Raw genomic sequence first — 20387 nt, forward strand, 5'->3', positions numbered from 1 at the left:
TACTTTAAATTTCCACCTAATTAACCTACTTGAGAAGTCATGGCACTGACCTCCAGAAAAACGTATCTAACATTATGTATACCTACTTTCATGAGATAACTATAATTGATTCTTTTTGTTTCCCTAAGGAGAAAAGTTTCATAGGAATTCATGAAACTCATAAAATGATTTCCAAAGTGTTGCAATTGCTCCTCCTCTCCCAAGCAGTTAAAAAGAATGTCAGAAAAGGATACTGGTATAATAAAATCCATTTTCTCTCAAATATGGGAGAGAATCTGCTGGCTTTTAATCTCTCTGACCAATGTAGAAGTATACACAGCACTCATAAAACCATGTTTCTCCTACTCTCTTTTATTCTGAAGACTGACATTGAATGAGTGGGACAAAGAATGTCAGAGGAAAGCACCAGGTTTTTAAAAAGCATAGAGAACATGCTCTTTATTTTCTGCCTTCCCTTTTTTGCCTTAAACATACATCAGCAAAGGATGAGAAAGCCAAAGATCAGACTGGAAAAGGAAAAAAAATAGGTAGCCTTATCTATCCCTGTCTCTCCTATGAACAACCATTCTGCATAGAGCAAAAACTTGGGATTTAATTTTTTTTTGGTTCAGTCTTCTTTTTGTGGTGGGGCAAATGTGACAGATGATGCATTATTTGTGATACATGAGAATTATTTACTATTCCAATTTTGCATCTTATCTTATCCTTCTACATCTACAAATCCAAGAGCCTCAGTCCCTTTAAGTCCTGTTTTTGCCACTTTCCATGACTTTCCCTTATAACCATTTCCTCTCTCTGGATAGATCTATGTATATTTCTCTAAATAGATATCTACGTATATTTCTCACATGTCTATACTTAGAGTCAAGAAATATAATAAACTGCACAAGAAGACAAACTGGACCCTTTATCCTGTAGGCACTTTTCGCACTTGCACACATATTTTGTAAGGGAGTGGTGAATACCATATGTATGTAAAATAAATAAAAATAAACACATATAAACACACACATGTACACTTGGACTTATATGAACACATGTATCTCAGGGATGGAATCATTTATTAAATAAGGATACCTTTTTCAACTTGTACCTGAATAAGCATCTCATTTATAATATACTCACTAAGTGGTTATCTTGTTTATGCTTGAAGACCACTAATGAAAGGGTTGAGGGTACTTCACTGGCATCCTTACTACTTTCTAAAGCATCCCTTTCCAGTATCATATGGCTTTAATTCACAGAAAGATATCCATAGCATTTCTTTTCCAATCATTCACTAAGAATCACCACCTTTAAGAATTCACTCATTAAACTTATATTTTATCCTAAGAAAGAGATAAAAGTTTTGCTTTCTTAAAAGAACAAATCCTAGAAAATACGGTCTTTAGCAATGATTCAATTTTTACTTTTTTTAAATCCAAGATGATTTGTTTTTGTTTTTGTTTTTTTAATTTATTTATTTAATAGTTTTCCCCGGGTACATTCAAAACAATTTTGTTACATTTGTTTTTAAGATTTTTGAGTTCTTGGTTCTCTCCCTAATCTCTGCCACAATAAAGAAACCACATGTGAAGTTGTGGAAAATTTTGCATGACAGTCAAGTTGTAAAAGAAAACAGATTTCCCACTAAATGAAAATAAAGCCCTCAAGAAAAATTGTTAAAAATAAAGAGAGAGATAGAGTAATAGATAATGTTTTGATCTGTATTCAGACCTGATTATTTCCTTCTCTAGGTATAGATACTATTTTTCATCATAAGTCCTTCAGTATACCATTGATTCTTAATCTGATATCAGCAAATTTATATTTTAAAATATTTTTATACATATATTTCAGTATGATTGGTTTCCTTTCTAATTTTATGTATTTTATTTTGTGCATTTTAAAAAGTTATTTTAAGAAGAGTTCCATAAGTTTTAGTAGACTGCTAAAGTTATCCATAACACAAAAAGTTGAATCTCTGCTCTTTGTTCTGAACATCAGATCCCTGCTTTTGTATACTTTGTGGACAAAGGATATATTATGGAAATTAGATATACTATACAAACATATAAATTAATATCTCTAATAATTGTTTTGGATTAAATATATAATGCTATAATTTAGATCTGGAGGATCTTAGATTTTATTTTACCCATTCTCTTTACCAGGATCAAACTGAGGCCCACAGAGGATTAATGAATTACCTAAAATAATAAATAAGAGAACAGGGATATGAATCTAAGGGTTTCTGTTCAAAATCCCCCTTTTCACCAAACAAGAAGCCTCTTTAATCTTTTCCTAAAAATCATGTTTCATCCCAGCATTCAAAAATAAAATTCATTCTAAATGACACGAAATTCAGATCATGACCTTCCTGTAAGTATAGAATATTACTTTTTTGAATAATTTGGCAATTAGATTAATTAACCAGAAAAGTCATAGAAATATATAGCATTATAGGCACAATAAAAACTTCAAGTTCCTTGAATTTATTTTCTGACTACAAAGAACTTTAATAAGGAACAAAAAATCCTTTTGTGAATTCGTCTGGTCTTGATTTTTTTTTTTCCTATTGGAATCCACTTATAGTTTCTTTAATTTGGCTTTCTGAGATAGAGTTGTTTAAAATGTCTGTTTCTTATATGTTAATCAAGATATTTTATATTACTACAAATATTCATCTGTTTCTTGAATTTAAGTTGTGAATTTAATAGACAGAGTTGGACAGAATAATTTCTCATAATTTCCTGTATTTCTTATGAATTCTTTTTCATTTCTGATACTAGCATAGTAGTAATTTGGTTTTTCTCTTTCTTATTTTTAATCATTAGCTAATTGTTTATCTGTTTTGTTTTTTTAAAACACTATCTACTGCTAATATTGTTTTTACTAATTGAAACTTTAAAAAAAAATAATCCCTTAGATTTAAGAATTTCTAATTTGCCATTTTTTGTATTTAGAAATTTTTAAAAAGCTAAAATCCTGTATGCACAAAACTACTTGTAGCAATATTTTTTTGCAGTGACAAAGACTGGAAAGTAGGGGTGTGCACATCACTTGTGAAATGACTAAATAAAATTTACCAAATCAATATAAGAAAATACAATAATAGGCTTTAAGGAATGCTAAAATCAACAGTTTCAGATTCAGTGAACAGATCCAGGATAATTATTTTATAATACTACTGTTATAAAGACAAACAACTAAATCATTTAAGAATTATGATGAATATAATGACCAATCATGATTCCAGAGGAAGATTTCATGACTGGGAAGTGATGAACTAAAAATGAAAAAAAAAAGTGACAGAAAAAAAATTTTGGACAAAACTAATTTGAGAATTTGTCTTGCTTGACTGTGCTTATATGATAGAAGGTTTGGTATCTTTTCTTTTCCTTCCTTTTCTTAATTATTTATCAGTGTGTGGGAGGAAGTATGAGAGAGAAAAAAGTAAATGCTTGGCATTAAAAAAGAAACTAAAGTATGGAGAGCAATTATATATATATGGGTGGGTGGGTGTTTATACATATATATATATGAAAACAAACAGAAATAAACAAAGAATAGGTATTACAGTATTCTAGTTTTGAACAAAACATATTAAGAAAGTGAAAAGAAATCAATGGGAACTAAATGTGTTTAACTTAAAATAGTAGAAACAATAGATTTTGAGAAGTTTTTGTTTTAATTTTTGTGGGTTTTTTGATGTTTACATCATGTTGACTTCTGCAAAAGGCTAAATATGTCTTTTAATTGTATCCAGACCATTTAAAACTATAAAGTTTTCTTTATATCTATTTTTTGAAGTTTCAAGATAGATTTGCTTTACTGAATGATTTTTTATATATCTTAGATCTTAAGAGGTTAAGGTAACATAAGTACAAAAAAAAAAAAAAAAAAAACCAACAACCTATATTTAGAGCTAGGGTTAGGTCTACTGTCAGGTAATGTTTGCAGAAAAAAACTATACCAGATTTTGTGTGCTATTTTGTCCTTCCAGAAGGTGAAACAACCTGTCATAACATGTCATCACTTGATCACTAGTGATATTTGATTGAACATTTGCAGTATCCAGCGTTGTATTTGTTATAGTGTAATGGAAAGATCGCTGGATCTTGAATGAGAGGAACTATAATAAAAATCCTGGGTCCTCTAGTCATTATGTAGATGAACTTAAGTCATTCAACAGGATAAGTCAACTTACTCATCAGCAAAACAGGAGGTTAAAATGGATTTTTTTTACTATTTTTATATTCTGTATTACTTCAAGAGATATAGATATATCAGACACATCTCCTGCCCTAACTGCATTCATAGTCAACACTATACTTAGTAAAGTGTTTTTACACATAAATAGTTTTATTTTGTCCTCATGTTAATCCAATGAAATAGATAAGGAAGGAACTTCATCATGTCATATTTTTAGCTGAGAAAAATAGGGTGAGAAAAGGTTGGCTTTTCCAAGATCACACAATGTTAGCTTAATAAACACTTGAGTTACATAAGGAAGGGGAATCCGCAAACTCCTTCCTAAGTTCATTTTTCCAATAATAAGGAAGAATTGAACTGGGAATTCTAGGAAGAAAAGAAGGTAAATATTATCGTGAATGAATATAAAACATTGTTACCTTTGAGCAGAATTGATTTAACAATGTAGAGGTTAACTAGAAAGCCCTTGTTTAGGGACCGATAAACACAAAACAGATGTTTGGGGAACCCATAGACTTTCTTTTATTATTACTAAAAATAAATAATTGACATTTAAAAAGTACAAGGTGTTTTACATGCATTACCTCTTTTAAGTCTTATAATAACCCCATGGAATCAATATAACAAACATTACTAACTTGAGTTTACAGAAAATTAAATTGAGACTGAGAGATGAAGCCCATGGTACTACAGTTTTTTAAGTTATAAGAGGTATTATATTACCCCCACATCTTCTTAACTCCAAATCCAGTACTCTAGCCACTATTCTATATTGTATTCCACTGTATGTTGAACTAATAAAAGAAAGAGAGATTGAAGAGTAGAGAACACAATGTTGGCATTTTTGTCACTCCCCATTCCTGGTGTCTCATATTCTGTATCTGTATTTGGCATCCATTTTTAACAGACAGTCAACCTTACAACAAATATGTGATATTATTGTGAGTGTCCCCTTTTCATATTTTGTTAATTTTTCCATTCAGAAAGGACAAAGATAAAGAAAAAATTAAGAAAAACAAAAAGAAAATAAGTAATAGAAAACATGGACTTGCTTGAGGCAAAATGTAGTCCAATGCCTTTATTTCTGAGCTGTTTATTTATAGTGGGCCAAGAGGAGAAGTTTAAAATTAAAAATTACTGAACCCTGAAATCCAGAGCTGCTTTTTTGATAACTAACAAATATTCATTGTTTGGTAATGGGCAAGTCTTCAGAGATAGAGTCTGTATGTTATATTAGGGGATCAACATAAGTTAGAGTGAAGTAGAATAGTGAAAGGAAAATGATGTTATACCTTTCTGCACAACTACCTACTTACTGGAAGACTTTGGCTGGCAAAAGAAAGACTGTGCTACTATATTGCACTGATTTGCTTCTTAGAAAGTGAAAATCCCTCAGTCTGCCCAGTAGACTAACTGTTTTGGAGAAGTTTCTGTAAATCTTTGGCTAAATGAATCTACTTAAAAAAAAAAAAAAAAAAAGAGGGCAGCTCTTTTCCTTGTTGAGGAATAAGATCTGTCCAGCCAAGGGGAAGAGTGATTCAGCAACACAGCAACCTGGCCCAGTAAAAAAGTGACTCAATCCAAACCAGCTGAGAAGCCTCTATCTCTTCAGCATCAGAGTGGTCTGGCCTTATGGAAACTCAGCCCATAAGTAGAACAATCTGGTCCCACCATGAAGCAGCCCCATTTAGGCAATTAGTCCAAAAGAGATATGACCATCAGGGAATTTGTAAGGTCAATCTCTGATAAAAAAAAAAATTATATCCAGGCCATTAGTTCTAGGGTTTTGATTCATCTTTACTACAAGTACCTTACACATATGACTTACTAATAAGGTATATTAAGTTTCTTTCCATTCTTCTATAAACACTGTATATGTATGTGTGTGTGTGTTGGGGGAGAGGGGGGTTTTAAAGGAGGAGGCAGGCAAGCTCCAGGTTCATAGATAGAATATTACCTCATTATTATTTTTGGTTTGACTACTTTGTTAATAATTGAGTCAGCAAGCTTATATCTGTGAATGGGAAACATAATATTCTGGTCCTAGGAGCACCAGGTTAATCTCTGGAACCCTGAGACAAGCAGAAACCAGAGCAGATGCAAATATTCTGCTAGAATGAGTGCTAGACTGGAGAAAGAGCACAAAAAGTATATGTTTATTCTATGATATAATTTCAATTCAACCCAGATTGTGTATTTGTGAAATTGAGCTAACATTTCCTGAAAGCCCTAGATATTACATATGATCAATAAGTCAGATCCAGAATTCCAATCTAGGTCTTCTGGCTCTGAGGCAAATTTTCTTTCTGCTCTGCATCTCTGTCTCTCTGTATGCATAAGAAATGATTACAGTCCGATCAACCAGGAAGCATAAATTAAGCACTATGTTTTAGGTTCTCTGTCCAGAAGTGGAGATACAAAGAAAGGCAAAAGTTCCTGATGTCAAGGAGCTTACAATCTAATGAGAGAAACAGCATGACAATAAATAGGTACATAATCCAACAAAACAGTCGATAATTAGAAGTTAAATTATGTGGTAGAAACTAGAAGTTCCATGAGAGTTTATAAGAGAGAGACTTAAAGAAAGCTGAAAAAGTCCGTTTGGGAAGATATTTCAGAAGAAGCAGTACTTGAACTGGTCCTTGAAAAATAGGGGCAATTGTGAGTAGGTAGAAGGATGAAAAGAAAATGTTTCAGTCAAGAGAAACAGTGAACCATAGTTTAGAGATGGTAATAAGTACAGGGGCGATTAAAGTGACTATTAGTACTATCATGGAAGTCACATGTTTAGGAAAAATGCGAAATAAGGTGGTATTGGTAGGATAATTAGCAGTATCTCCCTCTCTCCCCCCATAATTCAAAAAGTAGTTACAGACTGAATAAAAATAAAGATCTATTCTTTTTTCCCCAAGTCAAATATCATTATCCTTCCTTTAGACAACAAATCCACCTATTCACATTTGGATCCTTCAGATTTGATACTTTAATTGCATGTAAATTGATGTAAATTCATACAAAAGACAAATAAATATAACCATTTCCTTTTCAAAAGCTAGAAGCCAAACTACATATTGCACAACTGTCTGAAGCTTTAGGCCAAAATAGAGAGGTGATAGGAAAGTCACCTTGTCTCCAAACCAAATTTGCCCTTTGATCTACTAAAAAAAAGAGAAAAATGGCAGATTTCTTCTTGCGTTTCAATTATCTGCACTGGCTTCAAAATTTTGAGTACTGTAATTTTCACAAGTGAATAGAAAGTTGGCTTTTCCATGAGGATCCATCCCAGATTCTATCACATACAATCTCTGTGACCCTGAGCAAATTATTCTCAGTATCTGTGCCCTCTTTTTCGGACAATTCTCTAAGATTATAGATGACAGAAGAATGGGTCATTTTACCCTAGAATTGATTCCTATACCAAATGAAATCCCAGTTCTACTTCCTTTTCTTATTCTTGTCTGTATAGCATTAGGTACTCCCCTTTATTAAAGACAATCATAGCTAATTTAAACCTCAGTAGATGGAATTCTTCAAACACAAATGCTGCAAAATTCACTGTGCAGTTGACAGCCTTCTGAGAATGAACCTCCATGCACTTCACTAACCTGGAATCTTGAAGAAAAACAGATAGTTCCAAATCAATTCTGTCCTCTAAATTTTCCAGTTTGGGATAACTTTCTGGTGCTTATCATTCACTGATATAGTATTAAGGAACTCATGTTCAATTCCATACCATAATAAGGACTTTGGTATAGACCCCAGCTTCTTAAACTATAGGGTCTCATAAATGAATGTGGGGGTCATGAATTATCATGTATTATTAGTAAATGCTTGATTTATATGCCTCATTCATATACCTATATATCTAGAGTAACATGAAAATTTCTCAAGCACAAAGGGGTAATGAGTGGAAAAAATTTAAGAATCCTTGGTATAGAGTTTTGTCACTATTTTATCACATTAAAGAGTGATGTGGCATAATGGCCAGAGTATTGGAAGCAGGAATGCTTAGACTTGGAATTCAGAAGCTCCCAAGTTAAATCCTGCATCTGAGGCTTCCTAAATGTAAGCTGTCTCTCAAGGTTGTTGTAAAGATCAAATAAAATATAGATGTAAAATGTTTTGCAAACTTTAAAGTGTTTTATAAATGCTAGTTATTATTTGTTACTCATGTATACTTTTTTGAATGAATGACTGACTTCCTCCCCAGAATCCTTTATAATATAAAATAAAAACAGTAGTTGTTCAGTTTTATCTGACTCTTCATGATCCTAGAATTTTCATGGGAAAGATACTTAAAGTAGATTACTATTTCCTTCTCCAACTCATTTACAGAGGAGAAAGCTGAGGAAAATGGTATTCAGTAACTTGGCCAGGGTCACACAACTTGTAAGTATTTGAGGTCAGATTTGAACTCAGGTAGGTGAGTCTTCCTGATTTTAGGTCCAGAGTTTTATTCATTATACCACCTAATTCGGCTTAATTTAGAAATTTTCCTAATATACAATAGAAAACATAAATATTCAGAGGTAATGAACTAACAGATAGCATATATATTTTGGGGTGGCAGATTATGGGCATGAGAAGAATAAGCAGGATTATTATACAAAAGTTTCATCTAAAGAAAATATTGTCTTTTTAGAAATAGATGGTGCAGATGTGACATATGAAACATTCCCTGTTTCAATTCTTTTTTGACAAAAAAAGAGAAAATTTCCTTCCCCACTCTTAATATTTGTAAGTTGGATAGCAGAGTTTCTACTTTATCTGTTTTTGATCTCTTGTCAAATTCATTTTAAAATCATTCCATTGAAAGCTCATGGCTATTTTCTCTGGCTTCTATAATTTACTGAAAGCTGAAGCTGCTCAAGTCTAGACTGCTGTCATATTTATTTAATGTAGCTTTTTTTTAATGCTTCTCCAGGTAAATTCATAGTTAGCAAAAAAAAAAGTTTAGTGGCACAATTAAATATGCTATTTAAAAAGGATTTGGCTTCTTTATAGACTAGTTTTTTATCTAGCATAGCAGTTTAAGATATGAGTAAATTATACAATTTGACAACTTTATAGGTAATGGCATAAAGATGTTTTTTGTTAAAGTTTACATCCATATTTAAGTTATTATACTTTAAAAAATAAGAAATAATGTGTTATGACTTCAATCTTTACATATGTCTTAATGCTTAAAAGATAATCTCAGAGAAAATCTTTTTTTCAGTTACAATTTATTTGGCAGAATCCATTATTCCAAAGATAAGTATGAATATGATATGATGAATAAGCTGCTGAAATTACAAATACTATTTTCTGTTAAAGATTTAAAGAACTCCAAATTTATTCCTGATTTCCTGGATCTATGAAAAACTTTCTGGCAAAAACTTCTTATCCTGGAAAGCAACTAGATCATTCTCCTTCATGTTATCTAAAAACACACTCTCTTTCTTAACTTCTTTCTCTTCTGTTGCTAGATACTTCTATCTTTTTTTCAGGTTGTTGAATTTTATCTGTGAAGATGCTCCCCTTCAAATATCCAAATATGAGAGTTTCCTTCCTTGCTCTTAGTCTGTTTTAAAAACATTCTCCTTTAAAAACAAAATAGAGACTTAAGGATACTTCCCAAAGTTGACTTTCTTCTCTGCTTACCTTACCTTCCAGTTTTGGAAGTAACTGTACAGAAAACTGTATATTTCATTGCTTCACCATCTTACCCACATATTAACTACTAAAGCAGTTTTTTTAAGCTCCAGAAGTAACACCTAGAAGACTTCACTGAACTTATTCTAAAATTTTAAAGTATGACAATTTCACTACTCTTGAAATTCTTGTTAGTTACATTGTTGAAATTGAATTCAGAATTTTTGAAAAAATTATAAAATTTTATTCAGTTAACCATAATTTACATTTCATTTCTCAATCTTTAATGAATGTTGGGGGGAAACTGGTCTTAGTGGTAGTGATCAAAATTTGAAACTATTTACTAAAAGCTTTAAAAATTCAAATCAATGGAAATTTTTTGTGTGCTAAAATATAGTAGTGTTAACCCTGAGCAACTCAGTTAACTTTCAAAAAATGAGTAGGTTACAAACATATATTGTATCTAGGATATACTGCAACATATCCAACATATAAAGGACTGCTTGCCATCTAGGGGAGGGGGTGGAGGGAGGGAGGGGAAAAAAAATCGGAACAGAAATGAGTGTAAATATAATGTAATTATTAAATAAAAAAATTAAAAAAAAATGAGTAGGTTAGATTAGATAGCCTATGAGGTATTTTGTAATGTTGGATCTTTGAATTTATAAACCCACTATTTGATCTTCCTTCCTCCCTCTGTCCCTCTATTCCTTTGTCCCTTCATCCCTTCTTCTTTTCTTCCTTCCTTCTTTTCTACTTTCCTTCCTTCCTTCTTTCTCTCTTTCCTTCCTTCCTTCTTTCTCTCTTTCCTTCCTTCCTTTCTTGCTTCTTTCCCTCTTTCCTTCCTTCTGTCCTTCTTCCCTTCCTTTCTGCTTTCCTCCTTCCTTCCCTCCTCCCTTCTCTCATTCATTCCTTTCTTTCTGATTTTTCTCTTTTTTCTTACTTTCTATATATCTATTCTTCTATCTGCTATTTATCTATCTAAGCTTTTCTTTATAATATGTTGCATAAGCCCATCTATGATGGTTCTCTTCCTTGTCATTAGTAACATTTAGTTACCTACAATTGTGATTCTCTAGTAATTGTGGTCTACTATGATTCACAGGTAGAAGACATCATTGGAAGAATTATTTTGAGTTTGGATGGTATTTATGATTTATAAGAACTCCCAATAGGGAAATTATTTCTATCACTGCAGATAGACAATTCTTTTGTAGTTTATAAAGGGTCCCCTGGAGCCTCTGAGAGATTAAATATCTTGTCTAGAGGTATATGGGTAATATACATCAAAGGCAGAGCTTGAACATAGACCATCATGAATCTAAAGCCTGCTCTTTATCCTCTTTAACATGGTATTCCTTCATTAAAAGAAAATTAATGTTAAAATATGAAATTTCATTCAGAAGCTCTGAATTTTTTTAAATTACTACATAATTTCCCAAATATAGTCTAGTTTACTTTTCCTCTTCTATTTAATTCCAGACTCACCTCCTCATCCTTTGTCAGTGCTTGACCAATATTATACACAAGTAGACTAAATTGACATCTACTTGATCTACTTTCCTGCCATAATCTGTATGATATTCATTGTTCATCCACTTGAGTTTTCCTGCATAGATTATCAGAGATATTTTTAATAAAAGAAATTTGAATTTGTTTGAAATTTTCTAATAATTTCAATAGTACTACATGATGCAGCACAGTTACTTTCAGAATGAATCCATTCAATCAGATGATTTAAAATCTTCATCTCATTTAAGATTACTCTTCTTGACAAAAGCAAGCAGAAAATGTATTTCAAAAGTAAAATACAATGTTATAAGAATAAGAGCAAGACATAGTCAAAACTAGATTAAAAAATATTTTGTCATAATAAAAAAAGAAATCCTTGAAAATAACTACAAAATAATGAAGAATTAATCCCATGAATCTTTAGGTTACCTTGATTTATTATTCAACAGTTTACATGTTTCATACAAGCAGAATAGGCAGAATGCAATTGATTTAAATTCATTATTTACTTAGATTAGCTCAGCACTAGCTGTAATAGTACATTAAGTACAGTCCACTGGAAGGAGGTCTTATCAGGAAACTAAAGTGTGTGGAGAAATAAAGCTGCTGTTATAATGATAATGCATTTTTTTTCATGGCACCAGTAAGCTGAATTAAATAAATGCTTCCAAAAGCATCCCTCCTCTGTTAGATAATAATCCTATTCCTATTCTTAAATAGAGCCTTTGCATTTGATAACATCAGAGTGTTTAAAATAGGAGACTGGTATTATAGGAGGAGGCTCAAGACAGTGCTCAATTCTTTTGTTGTGATGGATATTTAGGTCTTGACAACTAGAATGTTAGGTCTCAGATTCAGAGATTGCCATCTATATTCAGTAGACAGTTGAATTGCCTTGCACTTTGAGAAAAATAGTGATTTCTATTGCAAAAGCTCATTACATTTGCTACTAAACTGTTAAAAGTTGAGTCCTCACTTAGAGTGCCATACTCTGTACCTAAAACCAAATCTTTTCCTAAAATGATGATTCCATATCTAAATTACTTCATATATCTCATTCCTCTCTCACACAGAATGTGTTGTTGTTACAGCTCAAATAATTTTCTCCTATGATTATCACCTTTTTCTTCCTTCCACAATTGATTTTCCCTTGATCTTCAAGTTAAAAACAAATCTCTAGCTTTTCCTTCAAGGTACTACCATATCTCAAATAAATATCTGCTTTCTCCTAACTTTCCCTCATAAACATTCTACAATTTCTTGGTTGCAATGAATTGCAGGTACCAATAGTCAGCAGAAATATTTTTCTAGTATAGTCTTCTGATAGTTAAAATGTATTTCAATTTAGAATCACAAAATAAACTGATTATTACTTTTTAGAGCTGAAAAGAATCTTAGAGATCATCTACTTTATCCTCTTTTCTTTATAGATCAGAAAAGAGAGGTGAAGGAATTTGTCAAAGATTACATATTTATGCATATGGATAATATTACTTCAAAGTTCCTTTCCAATTCTATCATTTGATCAATTCATCAATGAACATTTCTTTAGTGCCTACTATATTCTAGGTACTACACTTGATTCTAGGAATACAAAGACAAAAGTAAAAAATGTCCCTTCTCATGAAAAGTTTACAATTACCCAAGGAATATATAAAATATATTAACAATAAATAGGTGATCGTTTTAGAGAAAAATAGTAGGAGGTATCAGCAAAATCTTTAAGTAGAAGTTGTTGTTTATACTGAATTTTGAAGGAAGATATGATTTTTAAAAGCAACAGATGAATCAAGCAATCCAGATGTGTGGTATAGCCAGTACAAAAGCAGTAAAATGGAAATGGAATGCTATTTGATTTGTCTGCTCTAATGTTCATTTCTCTCATCATACTTTTGTAATCATTCCATCTAAATATGCCTTCTGATTCTGTGTTTTCTCATTATCCTCAATTTAATATAAATTCCGAGAGACTAGCAACCATGCATCAATAAAAATCACAGAATTTAGATTTGGAAAGAACTTTAAGAGCACAGAAAATCCAAATTTAAAATATAAGTAAATATAGCCCCTGGGCACAGAAGTGGGTAGCAATTTCCAAGCCAGAATTAGAACTTGCATCATTTAACTCCAAATTCAGTTTTTTTCCCACTAAAATAGGCTTCTTTAAATCAATATTGCATATATCTATTACAAAATTGAATATACTAAATATCTTTTTTTATCCTCAAACTGAGATAGACTTTTCTTGATTTCATCACTTTCAATTGTGAACTCACTTCAGTAAGTTAGATGACAAATTATTTCTACCTTATTACATCTGTATTAAGGAAATTGTCAAGATACTGCCTACATCCCTAGTTTTAAGCTTGGCATAACAACAATCCTTTGCACTCACCCTCTGGATAAACTCTGCCATAGCTAAATTGACAGATTTGGGTTGTTAGCCCCAGGTGGTCCCTGAGCTCAGACACCTGAGGGAACCCCTTTCTGATTATGAACTACCACTCAGAATAGACCTTTTTTCCACTAAGAAAACCTGCCTCATTATGGCTGTTACCACCTCACTACTATGACTACACTTTACTGCTTGACTCTTTGTTTAGTCCCAACTGCTAAGGCTGGGTCTCAGTAATTAGGGTCTTCTTGGTCCTCATAAAGACCCCATCAATGTCTAATTTTCCTATTTCAATGGAATAAAGAAGGCTTTTTGCCTATAACCTCTGTGAGCTATTTGGTTTTATTTTATTTTATTTTTCAGACTTGATAATGGGTAGACAACTCTGTGAGCTCTTTGGTATTTTCAGAACTAATAATTGTTGCATAACCTCTGAGACTCTTTGGTCATTTATTTTCAGAGTTTGACAATACATAGAGTTTAAATATTTTCTCAAAGTTACACAGCTTTTAAGCTGAATTTGAATTGAGGTCTTCCTAACTTAAAGCTCAGCACATTGTCTACTACACCTTGCTACTTCTCAAAAAGTTAGAAAGGCCGATGATGTAGTAATTGGAAAGGTAGATAATATAATAATGTTGGAATTAGACTTAGGAGCATTTAGGTTGAAATCCTTCTTCAGATACTTGGTAATTTATTTTTCTTATGTGTAAAATGGGAATAATATTGGCACCTCTCTCACAAGTTTCTGTGAGAATCAAATAAGATAATTATAAAGTGATTCATAAATATTAAAGCACTATATAAATGCTATTACTATAGTCACATAACATGGAAACAATATTATCAATTGAGTCAATTCCAGATTTTCCATCATTATATGTTGTATATTGTAATGGGCTAAGGCTTGAGTTGATGCACTGAGGTCCCAATCACGTGAGACTAAATTGGACCATACTCTATTAATATATATGCTTGGAGAAAGAATGGCCCCCACCCACTCTTTGTGTAAGTCCTGATGTGTTGTATGGGAAATGATGTTTTTGGTGGGTGGAGGCAAGGGAATGGAAAGGGGAGTGGAGAGGGAAGCGCAAGGAGAGACTGCTGGCTGGCATCTTGACACAGCTGCTTGCATTGCCATTGCGATGGCCCTTCAGCTCAGATCTCCCTCTGCTAGCTGGCTTCCTGTCGCAGCTGCCCATATTGCTATCACAGTCCTTCTTGCCCATATTGCTATCGCAATCCTTTTTCACCTCTTCACTTCAATAAAGATTGAAGATTATTCCCTTAACCTGAATTCCTAACTCTGGATGATTTTAAATACGCGGTCATCACAGTATATATTGTAGGTAACATAAAAGAGTGATTATGATTTTATTTCTTTGAAAGTTTATATTTTTCTTGCAGTAAGTAATGAAAAATATGATCCTGTTTAATGCGCCTTTTTAATACAAAACCAAGTCTCCAATGGTAATTTATAAGCAAAACATTTGGTGGCACCTTTGAAGCAATTTTTTTGATCTGCCCTACCTGCAAATTGACAATTACATTAATATACAAAATCTGCATATTTACATTTATTTAGACAAATTTCTAGGTACCAAATGATTCCTTCTTCACATAGTTTTCAAATATGCATTTCTAAAATTGTTTGTTTCATCTATGACAGATAATTTAGCAGACAAAGTACAATTGTTTCCTGAGAATAGCTTTATTAATAACAGCTCACTTTTCTCTAGAATGTTATGGTTTATTAAAAAACAAAACAAAACCCCAAAACCCTTTTTTCTTGAATGTTATGGTTTATAAAAAAACCAAAGCCCCAAAACCCCTCCTTAGCTATTATTGGCTATAGAATATAGAATATAGAATAGCTATCTATTGGCTATGGAATAGCAATAACTATTCTATGGAAAAATTAGTGTAATATTTTAAATCTCATTTTATAGATTAAAACACTTAGATTCTGAGACTTTGAGAGTCTTGCTCAGTCATATGTTCCACAAGCTTTATGATAGTTTTTTTTTAATAGCAATTATATTCATCTAAAAGTGAAATAGATTGCCTTAGTAGATGGTAGGTTTCCTCTTATAGGAGATCTGCAGGCATAGGTTTGGTGAATACTTTTCTTATATTTTTAAGCTAATTTTTATTGATAATTTTTTGTTTCTTTATCACCTTCTTTATCAAATATATCTCTTTAACCTTCTTTATTCAGAAAGTCATTTATTGTTACAAAGGGGGGGAAATGAAAGTTGTTTTTTAAAAGCAATTTATCAAAACTAAATCATCAATTGATTCTAATGCTATATAAATTTTACATACATAATCACCTATCTCCAAGAAGAACAGGAGGTATATTTTTCTCATCTCTTCAAAATCTGTACTTGATCATTATAATGACACAATATTCAGTTTATATTTGTCATTTTTTTTTCCTTTTAAATTTATTTTCAATGATATTCCTATGTAGGGTTGGGATTACTAGATGAGTAGTGAAATTCTTGCCAATTATCCATCAATCAATAAACATTTCTTAAGCACTTAATATGTGTCAGGCATCATGCTAAATGCTGAGGCAAAAGATGTTCCTTGCACTTAAGGAGCTTACATTCCAATTGGAGCGATAACATTCAAATAAACATATATAATCAAGTATATACTTGATAAATAAGTAATGATTAATAGAAGAAAGTACCTGGGATTAAGAGTTGTTGGGAAAAGATTCCTCTAAAAGATGGGATTTTCAGTGGGGCTTAAAGGAAGCCAGAGAAATTAGTAGGCAGAGTTGAGGACTCTTGAGATTCTCTGTTTGAAGTACTAGAATATAGACTCACAATAACTTTGATCCTCTGCCTTCAGTTCAAGTCCTCTTTCCTCTCTACCCCATGCTGCTTCCCTTTCAGCATGTTTTATAGCAGTAAGTCAGTCAGCAGAATACATACTAATATGCCCATATATTAATATGTTAAGTCCTTTTATAGGTCTAACACTATGGTACCCATTGGGAAAAGACAGCTGCCTTCAACTTAAGACCAGGACAAACTGCCAGATGTTGAGGATATATTAGTGCTTAGTGCTTAGTTCTGTAGATAGAAAGATAAAAACATAATTTATTATCTCAAGCAATACAACATAAATAAGTGCACATGAAAGAGATTCTCAAAAGGAGAGCAAAAGCCACTGAGGAAGGAGAGCTAAAAATCCTTCCTGAAAAAGAATTTGTGCTGAGACTTAAAGGAAGTCAGGAGGTGATAATGAAATGGATATGGTGGGACATGCTGCCCATTCCAGGCATGGGTGACAACCAGTGAAAAATCATGTGGTTGGAAGATGGGGTGCTTTTACTAGACTTAACAAGGTCATTGTTGTTGGGTTGTAGGGTCCTTGGAGGGGAATCAAGTGAAAAAAAGATTAAAAAGATAAAAAGGACTAAGGTTATGAGGTATTTTAAATGTGAAACTAAAAACTTTATATTTGATCCTGGAAATAACAAGGAATTATTGGATTTTATCAAGTCAGACTTTTGATTTAGAAAAATCATTTTGGCAGCTAAATGGAACTTGATTTGGAAGGGGAAGGCAACTTGAAGCAAGAAGATTAGAAGACCCCAGAAAAAGTTCAGTATGAGATAATGAGAGAGTCTGCAAGAATGATAGCTATGTGAGTGGAGAAAAAGGGAAATCTGTGTACATATTAAATAAGAAATCTCTATATTATTAGTAAGTTCATTTCAAATCATTGTAAGGACGTGACTTTCCCCATGTGAACCTAATTCCCATATAAAGAAACCCATTTCTGCCACAGTTATAATAAAATGAAATGGTAATATCTTAAAAAAAACTTTGGAGCATTTGTAGATTTTCTGTAAACTTTCTAGCTTGCTAACTACATGGTTAGGTGATAAAATTATTTGCATCAGCTGTATATTTGAGGAATCTTTTGGACTCTTTCACTGATGGTGTTTTAAGAGAGAAAATGTGGTAAAGGGAGAAGTTTGGGGCTTTCTCTACAAAAGCTGCTATGTGGCCCTAGATTCTTTGCCTACTTTGACAATAATTCTTTTTTTTTTTACATTGAAAGTTTTCATTTCATTTTATTTTATTTTTGGAACAAATTTCTTTATGCATATGTTGGGAGAGAAAAATCAGGACAAAAGGGAAAAAACATAGGAGAGGAAAAAAACACTAAAAAATTGCATATAGCATGTGTTGATTTATAATCAATATTCATAGCTCTTTTTCTGAATACAGATGGCATTTTCTGTCCAAAGTTTATTAGGATTGCTTTGGATCAATGAATTGCTGAGAAGAACAAAGTCTTTCATAGTGATAATCACTCATTCTTGCTGTTAATGTGTACAGTGTGTTCTTGGTTGTGCTTGTTTCATTCAGTATCAGTTCATGTAAATTTTTACATACCTTTCTAAAATCAGCTTGTGTATTAATTTTTATAGAACAATAATATTCCATTATCTTAATATACTTCAGTTTATTCAGCCAGTCCCCAATTGATGAGGATCTACCCATTTTTCAATTTTTTGCCACCACAAAAAGAGCTGCTACAAATATTTTTACACATGTGGATCCTTTCCCCTCCTTTATGATTTCCTTGAGGTACAGACCCAGTAGTGGCACTGCTGAGTCAGAAGATATGCAAAATTTTACAGCTCTTTGGGCACAGTTCCAAATTGATCCCTAGAATGTTTGTATCAGTTCATAACTCTAACAACAATGCATTGGTGTCCTAGGTTTCCAATATTCCTTCCAACATTTATCATTATTTTTTCCTGTCATCTTAGCCAATCTGAGAAAGGTGGTACCTTAGAGTTACTTTAATTTACATTTCCTTATTAATAGTGATTATCATATGACTATAGATGGCTTGAATTTCATTATCTGAAAATTGTTCATGTCTTTTGATAATTTGTCAAATGGAGAATGACTTTTTTCTTATAATTTTGACACAGTTCTTTATATAGTTTAGAAAGGAGAACTTTCATCAGAAAAACTGTCTATAAAAATATTTCCCAATTTTGTACTTTCCTTTTAACCTTTTCTGCTGGTTTTATTTGTCCAAATTTTTTTGAATTTTATGTAATCAAAATTGTCCATTTTAAATTTCTTAATGTTCTCTAGATCTCCTTGGTTATAAATTCTTCCCTTCTCCAAAGATCTGATAGGTAAATCATCCCTTGCTCTCCTAATTTGCTTTTGGCATCACCTTTATGTCCAAATCATATACCTTTTTGCACTTATTTTGGTATGGGATGTGTAGATCACTGCCTAGTTTCTGACATATTATTTTTCAGTTTTCCCAGGAATTTTGTCAGCTGGAGTCTGGAAATTTATGAAACACTAGATTACTATAGTCATTGATAACTGTGTCATGTTTATCCAACCTATTCCACTGATCCACCATTCATTTCTTAGTTACTACCAAATGGTTTTGATGAATATTGCTTTATAATATAATTTTAGGTCTGTTACTGCTAATCCACCATACTTTGTATTTTTTTTTCATTAATTTCCTTGATATTCCTGACATTTTTTTTCTTCCAGATTAATTTTGTTATTTTTTAGAGCTCTGTAAAATGATTTCTTTGGCATTTGTTTGGTATGGTACTGATTATCATTTTTATTATATTACCTCAGCGTCCATGCTGAGGTATTGATTGATTTTTTCCATGAACAATTGATATTTTTCCAATTGTTGAGATCTCACTTTATTTGGATGAGAAGTGTTTTATAATTGTATTCTTATAGTTCCTGGGTTTCTATTGGCAGGTAGACCCCCAAGTATTTTATTTTCTCTATAGTTATTTTAAATTGAATTTCTTTTTGTATCTTTTGCTATTGAGCTTTGTCAGTAATGTATAAAATGCTGATAATAATAATAAAATGCTGAGTTTATTTTATATTCTGCAAATTTGTTAAAACTGTCAATTGTTTCCAGGTTTTTGATTATTTTCTAGAATTCTCTAGATATATCATCAAATTATCTGCAAAGAAGGAAAGTTTTATCTCCTCATTGCCTATTTTAATTCCTTTTAATGCCTTTTTTTTTCTTATTGCTAAAGTCAATATTTCTAGTACAATATTCAATAATAGTGGTGATAATGAGCATTCTTTTTTCACCAGTGATCATGTTGGGAATGTGTCCAGCTTCTCTCCATTACAAATAATGCTATAGTAGATACTGTTTATTATGTTAAGAAAAACTCCATTTATACCTATGCTTTCTATGTTTTTAATATGAATGGGCACTGTAATTCTTCAAAAGCTTTTTCTGCATTTATTGAGATTATTATGTTGGAATCCTTACTAACTGCTAAGTAGTTAGAGTTGATCTAATCTTACAAAAAGATGTTTTGGGCAGAACCTGAAACAAGGTACTAAGTAGAACTACCCATAATCCCTCTCTCTGGAAGGAGCATAAATAGGCCAATGGGCCAGTCGGAGAGTTCGAGAGAGGAAGACGCTACAAGTCGAGATTTCACCGGAATGACATGAAGACTGGAGCTGGCTGGAGGCTGAAGAAAGCAGAGGCAGAGGCTGAAGGACCAGACCTTTGGATTTAAAGACATTTGGAGAGAGCTCTTGGAACCAAGCAGAGAGATAGGCCTCTAAGCTAACCGGGCTATATTGGGATA

Source organism: Antechinus flavipes, chromosome 4, assembly GCF_016432865.1.
Source record: "Antechinus flavipes isolate AdamAnt ecotype Samford, QLD, Australia chromosome 4, AdamAnt_v2, whole genome shotgun sequence".
In the NCBI taxonomy this organism is placed as follows: domain Eukaryota; kingdom Metazoa; phylum Chordata; class Mammalia; order Dasyuromorphia; family Dasyuridae; genus Antechinus; species Antechinus flavipes.